This window comes from Panthera uncia, chromosome F1 (genome assembly GCF_023721935.1).
Source record: "Panthera uncia isolate 11264 chromosome F1, Puncia_PCG_1.0, whole genome shotgun sequence".
Lineage (NCBI taxonomy): Eukaryota > Metazoa > Chordata > Mammalia > Carnivora > Felidae > Panthera > Panthera uncia.
The window spans coordinates 46,327,235-46,339,311 of NC_064813.1; the positions used below are offsets into that span (position 1 = coordinate 46,327,235).

General features: G+C 36.0%; 1 protein-coding gene across 2 annotated transcripts in view; it reads right to left on the reverse strand.

The window, feature by feature from the left end:
• Positions 1 to 1,233: 1,233 nt before the first annotated feature.
• Positions 1,234 to 12,077, reverse strand: part of CDC73 (cell division cycle 73) — a 216,006-nt gene continuing 205,162 nt past the window's right edge. For both annotated transcript variants that reach the window (XR_007458848.1, XR_007458847.1), the window contains one exon: positions 1,234 to 1,892. The gene's annotated coding sequence lies outside the window, so the exon portion shown is untranslated. The remainder of the gene's footprint in view (positions 1,893 to 12,077) is intronic.

Here is a 12,077-nt window from a genome sequence, read left to right on the forward strand (position 1 = left end):
TAGAAGACATTTATTAGTCAAATGTGGCTGTAGGAATATGAAATAGAATACATACCTAATTGATAACAAGGTAAAGAGATGTGGCAATAAATTTGAAGGACCATTAATCTGTCACTTCATAATATTAGCATACTTAGAAGCCAAGATGTTCAATAATCAACCAAAACTAAATAGATTAGAAAATCATGTTTCTGCAACTACTTTCCTTTACTTGAAAAGAGGTAAAATCCTACAGTGAAGACAGACTTTTCAATCCACCTATGATGACTTCTAATAGAATTATCTACCTGTTAATACCATTTCTGAGTTTTTGCTTTTTTATTTACCTTAATTTTGTTTCAAATAATTTTACAGCAATATTGAGCCTAATTTTTCCTGAAAAACTCACAAGATCAATGAGACAATTAGAAAAACTATTTTCCAGAATCCATAGTCTATAGTTAAAACTGGCAGACAATAAACAACCTGGTTGTGCCGATATCTGCAAAAGTGGATGTGGGCAATGGAAAATGCCAGGCCAAGGTTCCTTGAAGGGAGCCCGTCTTAGTATATGTGGAGACAGTAAAGGCTTTGGGGCAAAGAACGACCAGTTCCTTTTTTTTTCTTTTCTTTTCAAGTTCTTATTTAAATTCGAGTTGGTTAACACACAGTGCAATATTGGTTTCAGGAGTAGAATTCAGTGTATCATCATTTATACACAACACCAGTCTTCATCATAACAAGTGCCCTCCCTAATACCCATTAACCATCTAGCCCACCCCCCCCCAACCATCTCCCTCCATCTACCCTCAGTTTGTTCTCTTTGTTGTTATTGCTGTTGTTTATTTATTTATGTATTTATTTTGAGAGACTGAAAAAGAGAGAGAATCTTAAGCAGGCTCCACGCTCAGTGTGGATCCTTACACAGGGCTTGATCCCACAAACCCACAAACCGCAAGATCATGCCCAGACCGGAAATCAAGAGTCAGACATTTAACTGACTGAGCCATTCAGGTACCCCAGTTTGTTCTCTATTTTTTAGAGTCTCTTATGGCTTGTTTCTCTCTCTCTCTCTTTTTCCCCCACTCCCATAGGTTCATCTGACTTGTGTTTCTTAATTTTCACATATGGTATTTGTCTTTCTCTGACTGACTTATTTCACTTAACATAATAGACTCTTGCTCTATCCACATTGTTGCAAATGGAAAAATTTCATTTTTTTTTTATGGCTGGGTAATATTCCATTGTGTATATATACCATGTCAAGAATGACCAGTTCTAACTAACTTTTGGCAGGATCATCCTGCTTACTCAGTAGAGAAATAAGAGTATTGTTAGAAATCATAGTTCCTATGAATACTTGCCCTATATCACTAGATCATAACAAAATCTAAATATCTTACTTAGGTGACCACTATGAGACAACTTTTGTTATCTTTTAAAATATATTAATATAAGCAAAAATAATCTATATTTGGCAGTAGAAACTTAGTCACCTGTCATTTACAATTTATAATTATCTAAAAGTTATCTTGTTAATACTGCTTTCACCAACAGTAGTGCTAATGTTTATTGGAGAGAAAAGTTAACATATTTACATTTTGTTAATTCAACAAATATTTATTGAATACACTACTATGTGCCATGCAGAATACGAGATGTGGAAAATACAAAAGTGAGGAAAAAAACATTATCCCCCTTTTCACAAAATGTCTCATGGTAGTAGTTACAGTAAAGTCTCTTGGAGAGAAAAGAGGTTTTACTCACTTTTTGTGAGAGAGTTTCAAGTTCAAACCTTCTGGTTGGAAAACACATTGTCAGAGGCTTTTCAGGCATTTATCAATACCATATTGATATTCACACAACCATTCCTTCTTCAGCTATGCAGATGAGACAAGATCTGAGGAAGTCAGCTTGAGCCACAAAACAAAACAAAACAAAAACCTCATTATTTATCATCACATTCAGTTTTATTTCCTTCTGCAAAACTATAATTCATTATCAGCCACTTTATTTACCATAGTTCACAACAAATAACTCTTGGCTAGTTCCAAAAATCAAACTCACCAAGAAATGATAAAAAAAAATTGTCACTAATGAGAATATGCAAAAGAATTTGCTAATACCTCTAAAGGCAATTTCTATAAAGAAGATTTTAAGACATTTTAAGTAAAGGCAGCAACATCAGAATTCTTTTCCAGTGAATACAATATTTATTTGAATGTACATTTCATGTTATATTTACTAAAAAATAAGTCTCATTAGAAACAGATTTTATGTAGTTTATTGGCCACATTTATAATGGGACATGCAGTAGGCAAGGATACTAACAAATACTGTTCATCAGTTTTCAGTATAACAATTCATTTAGCTATTAGTTGTTCCCTGAATACACACAATGGGTATACACACACACAACATTAACATATCAGTGGTTGGGGTCACCAGCAGCATCTGGAGGAATAAGAAAGTCCATCAGGTGCTAACAGTTTCAAAAATGGTTTATAGGTGGAATACCTCCCTTCCATTGCTTTGGTGGTAATTTCATATGACCAATCCAGACCTTTTTTTATATGGGCACTATCATTTTGGCATACCAACCACTATCAAATGGACTACAGTAACGACAACACAACACAGGCAACTGTACCAGACTCTAATGTATGATTAGGAACCACAGTAAGATTGAAATAAGTAAAATCCTATCCGTCTCGTATTCTATGAGTAAATCTTAGAAAGCTTCACAAATAGGTGTGGCTGATCATCCAAGTCTAAGAAGCTCCATCATCAATGGATAGAAGTATCAATTATCAATAGGGCTGCAAATCTACTGAAAGAGAAGCCTGTCTCTCATATGTCAAAATAGAGTGAATGGTCCCAAGGTTACAAGGAAATAGACTTCATGATTTAAAACGAAGTCTTTTGCAATAGTCTAGATCACAAGCAGATGGGTCATGAGAAAAGCTCTTGGGTGTCAGTACAACAAAGTGACTGGCCCTCAGGAAGTGCCCTACTAGGGCAGAGACTGGTGTCTGATAAAGGTGTAGGTAAAGAGGGGAGCCATAGAAGGCACCAAGAGGAGTGCATGAGACCTTAGAGGCAACAGTGTAGCTATCTGAGAATCAAGAACTATGCTGAAAATTTTTAAATAAAAAATATTTTTAAAGCCTTCCCTATTGGGAATGCAGAGTACAGCCACTCTGGAAAACAGTATGGAGGCTCCTCAAAAGTTAAAAATAAATCTACTCTACAACCCAGCAATTGCACTACCAGGTATTTATCCAAGGGATACATGTGTGCTGTTTCAAAGGAGCACACGTACCCCAATGTTTATAGCAATGCTATCAACAATAGCCAAAGTATGGAAAGAGCCCAAATGTCCACCAACAGATGAATGAATAAAGAAGATATGGTGTGTGTACACACACACACACACACACACACACACACACACACTGGAGTATTATTCGGCAATCAAAAAGAATGAAATATTGCCATTTGCAACTATGTGGATGGAACTAGAGGGTATTATGCTAAGCGAAATTAGTCAGAGAAAGATATCATATGACTTTGCTCATATGAGGAATTTAAGATACAAACAGATGGGAAGCAAAAATAATATAAAAGAAACGAGGGGGACAAAACATAAGAGACTCTTAAATACAGAGAACAGAGTTACTGGAGGGGTTGTGGGTGGGGGGATGGGCTAAATGCACAAGGGGCATTAAGGAAGACACTTGGAGGGATGAGCACTGGGTATTATACATAGGGGATGAATCACTGGAATCTATTCCCGAAATCATTATTATACTATATGCTAACTAACTTGGATGTAAGTTTAAAAATAAATAAATAAAATTAAATAAATAAATAAATAAATAAATAAATAAATAGGAAAAAACATACAACCTCAAAAAAATAAAATAAAGTCTTCTCTGTTTAAGTTTTATAAATATATATATATATATCTTACCATGTAAAAGACATATTTGTTAATGCTTCTTTGTGTCTCCCGTGTGTTGAAGGAAAAAACACAAAGGATTTCCATATAAATGGGGGCTAGAGTTTCCTAGGGAGAGAGAAGCACAGCCATAGGGGCTGAGGTTGGTCCTCAGTGCAAAAGACAAAATGACAGAAATCAAGGGAGTGGTACAATTCTGGGAAAGAGCACTGGGGTCTATTGGAATCACAACCACTGCCCCTCTGGAGATTCTGTTCCTAGATCTCCCTTACTTAAATCTCAGAGGGCTTTTTGTTCTGCTTCTATCAAGGATAACAGCTTCCCTGAAACAACTCTGTTGTGTTATTGTTGTTTTATTATCACTGTTTTCCCTTCTACAAGCGTGATACTGTGCAATACAACAATTTCTTTGCCAACTTCAGTAACTGCATTCCTGAAGTCACTGCTGAGGCATGTGTCCCAGCTAATTTCTAGGCCCCTGTAATTTAAACCCTTCTGCTGCTGGATAATTGGACTAATGCCCAATAATCCATCCATTAAAACAAATACTGTTTATTATACTGTCCAAAGTAACAGAATTTTCTCAGACTCAAACATAATAACACAAAACAGCACAACTTCTGAAATCAACTTTAATCCAATTGTTTATTCATACTGTGTCTTATACTGGGAAGAGTTTTCAAATGACCATAAAACCAGTCTCCAGACTGAGGATTGCACACTAAAATACCTTTAGGGGCAGCAAGAAAACCTAAGTGTGTGAAGTACACACACAGAGCACTAAAGACATGTGGAAGTTGTTGCAAACTGGTAAGTACATTCAAACTTAAAAGGAATTTTTTAAATGGTTGTGCTGGCCAAGTAAAACATGTCCACAACGAAATTCTTTAAATTTGTAGTTGTATCCAGAAGCATAGCTGCATAGCATAGGTTGGTTAATACTAATCTTTAAGCGGTTGTTGGTACTAAGAAAGAGTTAAATAGCACTACCATAAATTGATACACAATTGCCCAAAGCCATACATTGCACTAGACAGCAATAATCACCGAAGGACTTTAATTTCAGGAAGTTGATTTATATTTACATTTGCCTTATCACCATCTTATCTTCTAAGACATTAGCTGTGTTCTTTTCCTTCTACTCTTCTCTCCATTTCTTTTTTATAGCTGCAACTTCATTATCTGATTTTTTTTTTAAAGTCTTTGACCTTGTTTCTATGTTCTAATTCACAAGTCACTTCCTCCCAGGTACACTCCCTATTATTTTTCGAGCAAACTTAAACATTCTTCCCTAGGATTTTTATAGTTTATATGTCATTTTTACATCTTTCAGAGCGAATTGCAGATTTCTGTGACGCTTTGTGGGGTGGGACTATTTCTTTTTTTTTTTTTTTAATGTTTATTTATTAATTTTGAGAGAGAGTGAGCAGGGGAGGGGCAGAAAGAGAGGGAGAGAGAATCTCAAGCAGGATCCATGCTCAGCAAGGAGCCAGATGTGGGGCTCAATTTCAGGACAGCAAGACCACAACCTGAGCCAATATCAAGAGTCAGTTGCTTTACTGACTGAGCCACCCAGCCACCCTGGCAGGGATTGTCTTATTCACGTATATGTAACTAACACTTAACACCACACTTAGCATGTAGTATATATATAAAAAATGTGCATAAAGGAATAAATGAAGGAATAAATAGGTTTATTAGTTAATGTTACAAGAAAATTTAAGAATGCAAAACAATTAAATTCAATCCCATTCAGTCTATGGATGAGCAGAAAGTTCCAGAGCTTGTCCTAAAATTTCTTTTCACTATCTCAGTCACCTTTATTTCAAAAAGAAAAAGAAGACCATTTATTAACATTAGCTTTTTATGTTATTTTACTAGAATGTTCTTTATAAATTGGTCCAGGTTCTCTTACTTGGCAAAATGGAGCTTTCATCATACGTTAAAGTTCAACCTATGTGACATAAAGTGACATAAAACCACTGTCACTCACTCTTCTGAAATGCATTAGTGCATTAATACTTCTGGAGTCTTATCCTGAGTTATGGTTTGTGAGAAATTAGAGCAGATGAGTTCAAGATTTAATCTTCCTCTTCCCTATTGACCTGCCTCTGACCTTGTGGCTTCTGGAATCAGTGACCTAGACCCTTCTTCTGCCTTTCAATTGCATAAAATTACATATATTTTTCAATGTAAATATTTTATTAGTGTTAAAATGACTAAACCCAAAATACTGATCACTTGTGACAAAATTCAGTATAGGAAAATCAAAGATCTCTGTAAAAATGGAAGTTTCATGAAAATCTCAGTTTCAAATTTCCATTTCAAGTATATCCATTTTGTTTAATTCTTCCATTCATTTATTCATTTATCAATATATTTGTATGTTCAGTGCCTACTAAGTGCCAACTAATGAGCCAGATATAGACAAGGTAAAGCCCTCATACCCGCCATAGCCAAAGGGGTATATAAACAAGTAAGTTAATTATCACAACGTAGTACTGTGATCAGGAAAAGTACTAAGGTTGGGAAGGAGAGAGGAAGAAAATGATTCAGGCTCAAAATGCTGAGGCATGCAGAAAAACAAGTATTAAACATAATCTCCAGGGAAAGAAAACAAAATGAGACCAGAGAGAAAAGAAAACATATTTGTAAATATTTATCTAATCACTTCTCAAATTTCATACTTTGTTATGTTTACAATACAAAACATTTAGTTTGAAACTCATTCTGAAGTCAAGTTTTAGTAATGGAGAAGTAGTTTATTTTGACTAAGCCCCTGAAAGATAATAATCATAACTCTCAACAAAATATGGGGCGCCTGGGTGACTCAGTTGGTTAAAGGTCCAACTTTGGATCAGGTCATGATCTCACAGTCCGTGGGTTTGAGCCCCACATCAGGCTCTGTGCTGACAGCTCAAAGCCTGGAGGTCTGTGTCTCCCTCTCACTATGCCTCTCCCCTGCTCACACTCTGTCTCTCTCTCTCAAAAATAAATATTCAAGGGGCGCCTGGGTGGCTCATTTGGTTAAGCGTCTGACTTCGACTCAGGTCTGATCTCACTGTTCATGAGTTCAAGCCCCACATCAGGCTCTGTGCTGATAGCTCAGAGCCTGGAGCCCACTTCAGATTCTGTGTCTCCCCCTCTCTCTCTCTGTGACCCTCTCCTGCTCACACTCTGTCTCTCTCCCTCTCTCTCTCTCAAAAGTAAAATAAACATTAAAAAAAATTTTTTTAATAAATAAATATTCAAAAACAAAATTTTTTTAACTCTAAACAAAATAAATTTTAAAAAATAAAATAAAATATTTTCACCTATTGAATTTTTCACCTATTGAAGACACCAGAGAGCAATCATAAGCAGGCAGAAACTGTAGATTTTAGACCCTTAAGAGCAATTAAACCACATTCATTGGGTGAGGTGCACATTTTCATGGCTTTTCCCCTGGGGGCACTTCCAGTCCACATTTGATGCAGGGTGGAGAAAACTCAAGCAAAAAGACAGTATAATAAGAAGTCAGTTAGTAGCATTCATGGATCCCAAAGTAGTTGGTATTTGATGGGGAATCCAAAAAAAACAAGGCAAAAGCCCCTAAAATCTACATATAAATTCTCTTAAAATTCTTGGCTAACTCTGAACCAATAATCAAGAACAATTTGAAGAGATCAGAACTGCTAGAAGTCTGAAATTGCAAAAAAATTATTCACTGCACACCTCTTGGGGAAACAAAGTTTAGAGTCCAATCTTACAAAATTAGAGGGCCTTAAGAGATATTAAGGCTTTTCAGTGTTAAAAAGAACAGCTTCAAAATGGAGTCACCTACATGTTAAGCCCCACCAAGACTTAATACCTAACCTAATTGTAGTTTTAGCCCCTCCTAAGGGTAGAATTTTAAACTAATCAGTCTGGAATTTCCTGATCAACAAGTATGAGGTAATCTGCATGATAAGACTCCCCTGCTTTCCCCCCCCTCCCCCCCAGCTTAGGGACCTTGCCCATAACAATACTTTTTTTTCTTTAGCTAATAAGTTACTAGTCCTGCCCTGTTTCTTCCTACAAAAGCCTTTGATTTTGTACAACTCCTTGGAACTCCCTTGTATTTGCCAGATAGGATGCTGCCTAATTCATGAATTCTTAAATAAAACCAATTATATCATTAAGTTTACTCGGTTGAATTTTTGTTTGTTTTTAAGACCAGAGATATGTTATAACAAACCAAGCATACCTAAGATCAAGGTGACAAACCAGCAACTGAACCACTAGACCAAACAACCAACACTCATGAGAGGAAGATAATAGCGTCTAATGTCTCTATAGTGCATTATGTAGAGTGTTATATATATATATATATATATATATATATATATATATACACACACACACATATATATATATATATGTAAAATATATATACTTTACATATATATAAATATGTATTATGTAGAGTATTGTGTATATATATACAAAATATATATTTTATATATATATAAATAAAATATATACAAAATGTATATATATATATATATATATATACACAAAATATAATCAAAAATTACCATACATTTTAAAAAATGGGTAAAGGTGACCCATAATAAAGAAAAAAACCCCACATCATCAATAGAAACAGCCCCTGAGGTAGCTCATGTGTTAGAATTAGCATAGTAATACTTTAAAGAGGTTATGATAATGTTGCAGGATTTTTTTGACTTCAATACTGGGGATTCGTTGTCTCACCACTTTGAAGAATGAAGAAGTGGACACAAAATGAGCAACAGGCAAAGTTTATTAGAGTATAAGATTAAAAAGGAAGAATAGTAGGAAAGTTCTCTTTACAGAGGGGACATTCAAAAATGAATGCCTGAGGACTATTGGCAAGGGTCCTTGTTTTATAAGGTTCTGGTCAGCCCTTCCCCTCCTCTTCCCCCTTGTCCCTTCTTGGGTTCTACCCTTATTGGCTTGATAACTCTAGGTGCTGGGTTGTCCATTCTGGATTGGCTCGTTTCCATTGTATGAGGGGTGGCCTATGACCATACTTAGGTCTTTTGTCAAATTCATGAGGGAAACCTGAGGGAGCATAAGTGGGGTCTGTTACATTCTTAAGAGGAACCTTACACCTGAGGGGGTTTGCTGTGGTCAGACACTCCCAACATTGTTCCAAAATAGATATTTTTCCCCACCCAGGGACATCAGGTCCTAATCCTTCCTTCTCTCCCTGTTTTATCCTATATTTTCCTATCATCATCATGTGTTTAAGGACTTAAAGTAAAAACTAGATCATAATAATCCCACAGAGAAATAGAAACAATGAAAAAAAAGCCAAATAAAAATTCTAGAACTGAAAATTATAATACCTGAAATAAAATTTTACTGGATGAATGTAAGAGCAGATTAAAGTACATAAATTAGTGAACTTGAGGAAATATCAATAGAAATCTCTTCTGAGGAAAAGAGAAAAAGAGAATTGGAAAAACTGAGCAAAACTTCTGTGACATTAATGACAATATCAAACAGTCTAATCACAGAATCAAAGTCCCAAAAAGAGAGGACAAAGAATGAGATGGAAGACAAACAAACAAACAAAAACACTCAAAGAATAATGGCTGAAATTTCCCACTTGGGTGAAAAAAATTAACTTATAGGTACACAAGCTCAGAGAACTACTGATACATGTAACAATAAGGACAAACCTCAAAAATATTATAGTAAGTGAAAAAAAGCCAGACATAGAAAATACACATACATGACTTTATTTACATGATGTTCTAGAACAGGCAAAACTAATCTATGTTGACAAAAAGAACAATGTTTGCCTATAGGGGGTCAAGAGAATAGAAGTAAAAGTAAGGAAACTTTCCAGGGTGATGGAAATAGTCTATATCTTGATTGCAATGATGGCTCAACAGGAATGTACATTAAGCAGAACTCATTAAATTTTTCATATGCTTAAGATATATGCATTTTCACTCTATGAAAACTTAATGTCAAAAAAAAGGAGCATAAAAAAGAAACTCATTTTTATCAAATTCAGCTTTAGGCTAAAAGTGTGAGTATAGATCATTCTGAGAGTTAAAAACGAGCATCTGAGATAACAGGAGAAAAATGTTGCTTTTGCTATAAGTTATGTTGCCCTTGCTGAAAGGTTTATCCACTTTGGACCTAGTATCTTTCATTAGAATACACAACTGTTTTTATCAAACAAGTTCCTAGAATAATAAAGAATATCATTCCAAACATCTCTGAAATAACTCACAAGACTTTGAGAATTCCTTAGTAAAATGAAAAAAGCAAACTAAACTATGGAATGGCAGCTGCTGTCTAGCAGAACATGGTAGCAGCATCTCAAGTTAAAACTAAGCCACTTCCCTTTGAAAGGACTGCATTCATAATGCTTTAGAATCACTGCATCTCCCTTTCCCACTGAGCTTGCCCTGTAAGTAACCTCTGATGAATTGAGTGTCTCTTAGTAATGCTGACCAACTGGAAACTGAATAAAATGCCTGCTCAAAATAGAGAACTAAAGCCATATTCTAAAAATGACATACAGCTGGCATAGCGCATGCAAAATTCTTAATAGCTACTTTTTCCAAATGGTCAAACTTGAGTCACGCTGGAGTTTCAGCAGAATGAAGCACAGTGAGGCTTAAGAAGTTCATGGTGCTTTAAGGCAATGGCTGCACTTACAGCTTCTCATCATGATCCATGGAATTCTTCATGTCTATTGCTTGTCTTTTCATTTTTCACAATCAAGAACATCCCTAATCTAAAGCTGTAGAGGAGAGCATCCATATGCTATTGAACCACCTAAGATTCAAACAGGATCCTGGCCACTTCCCCAAATTGATAAATAAAGATTGAGAGTCAGTTGAACATCCAGGGGGACCAAAGTTAGGTGTCCTAGGACCTTACCTGCTCTATCCATTTACTATAGAATTACTTTGATTTCAGTCTAAGTGGTCTATCTTGGAACCCTACATTTGCAAGAGCAAAGGCACCAAGGCATAATGAAAGAGGGGGCACATCCACGAATGTCATAGAATCTCTGCCCTACTTCCAACATCTGAAGCTGAGCCTCACTTAATGGGGTTAGATCCCTACTCTGCCTCCCGGGACCTTAGGTCAATTACATATGGAATGCAGGCAGATATGAAAGGGAAACAAACATACATAATCAGAACCCCAAACATGTCTTTTGTGGGGGTACATCTTCCCTATCCTTCTCATTTCTAAATAAAGACATGAAATGTTTATCTAAAAGGGCAAAGCAATATGAGAAATCCTTAAATTTCTGTCTATTCTCTCTTAACTTCTTTATAGCATTTTTCATTTTATACTTTGACATATCAGTACAAATTTGTGTAAGGGAATGTCAAGTGAGGTTATCTTCTTTTGGAATTGAGGTTAATGTCCAAAGCAAATACTAACTACTTCACATTCTATATAGACCCCAGCCCTAGTAGATGGGCTACTCATATTCCTGCAGGAATTACTGAGAAGCATCGGATAACAGCCCCAACCAAAAAACAAACATTCTTAATTCCCAGCAATATAAAAGTAAGCCTGGGGAAAAATAAGTCAACAGCCTTTTAGGGCATGCAGTGCCTGTTGAGAAAGGCTACTCTTTCCTTCCTTCTCAACTGGAGAGGGAAGGGAGATGCATTCTCTTACACCAAGCTAAGAGAGCTCCAAGAGAACCCAATCAGAGCACCTGTAAAAAATGAAAACTGGCATCTCCCTCATCAAGTAGAAGCCTGCTGAACTGCAGAAGCTCCTCTCCCACCAATCACTTTGGTGTTTCATATGTAAATGTTTTTTCTTTCATGTAGCAAAATATACATAATATAGAACTTACATTCTAACCGAAGTTAGAATGTAGAAAGTACAGTTCTGGGGCATTAAGTACATTCATACTGTTCTGCAACCATCACCACCGTCCATCTCCAGTCATATTTAAATGTATTCCTCCATTTCTGGATCACTCAGGTAACATCACTCACATTGTGAGACAGATCTTGGGAGAGGGTCCTATGAGTCTAGGTACTGATGCCCTATTCAGCCGCTGTATACCACTGAAAGGAAGAAAGCGCTGCTTGCCATAAGTTCTCTCAAATTTGGCAAAGTGCTTGAACAAAAAGATGAA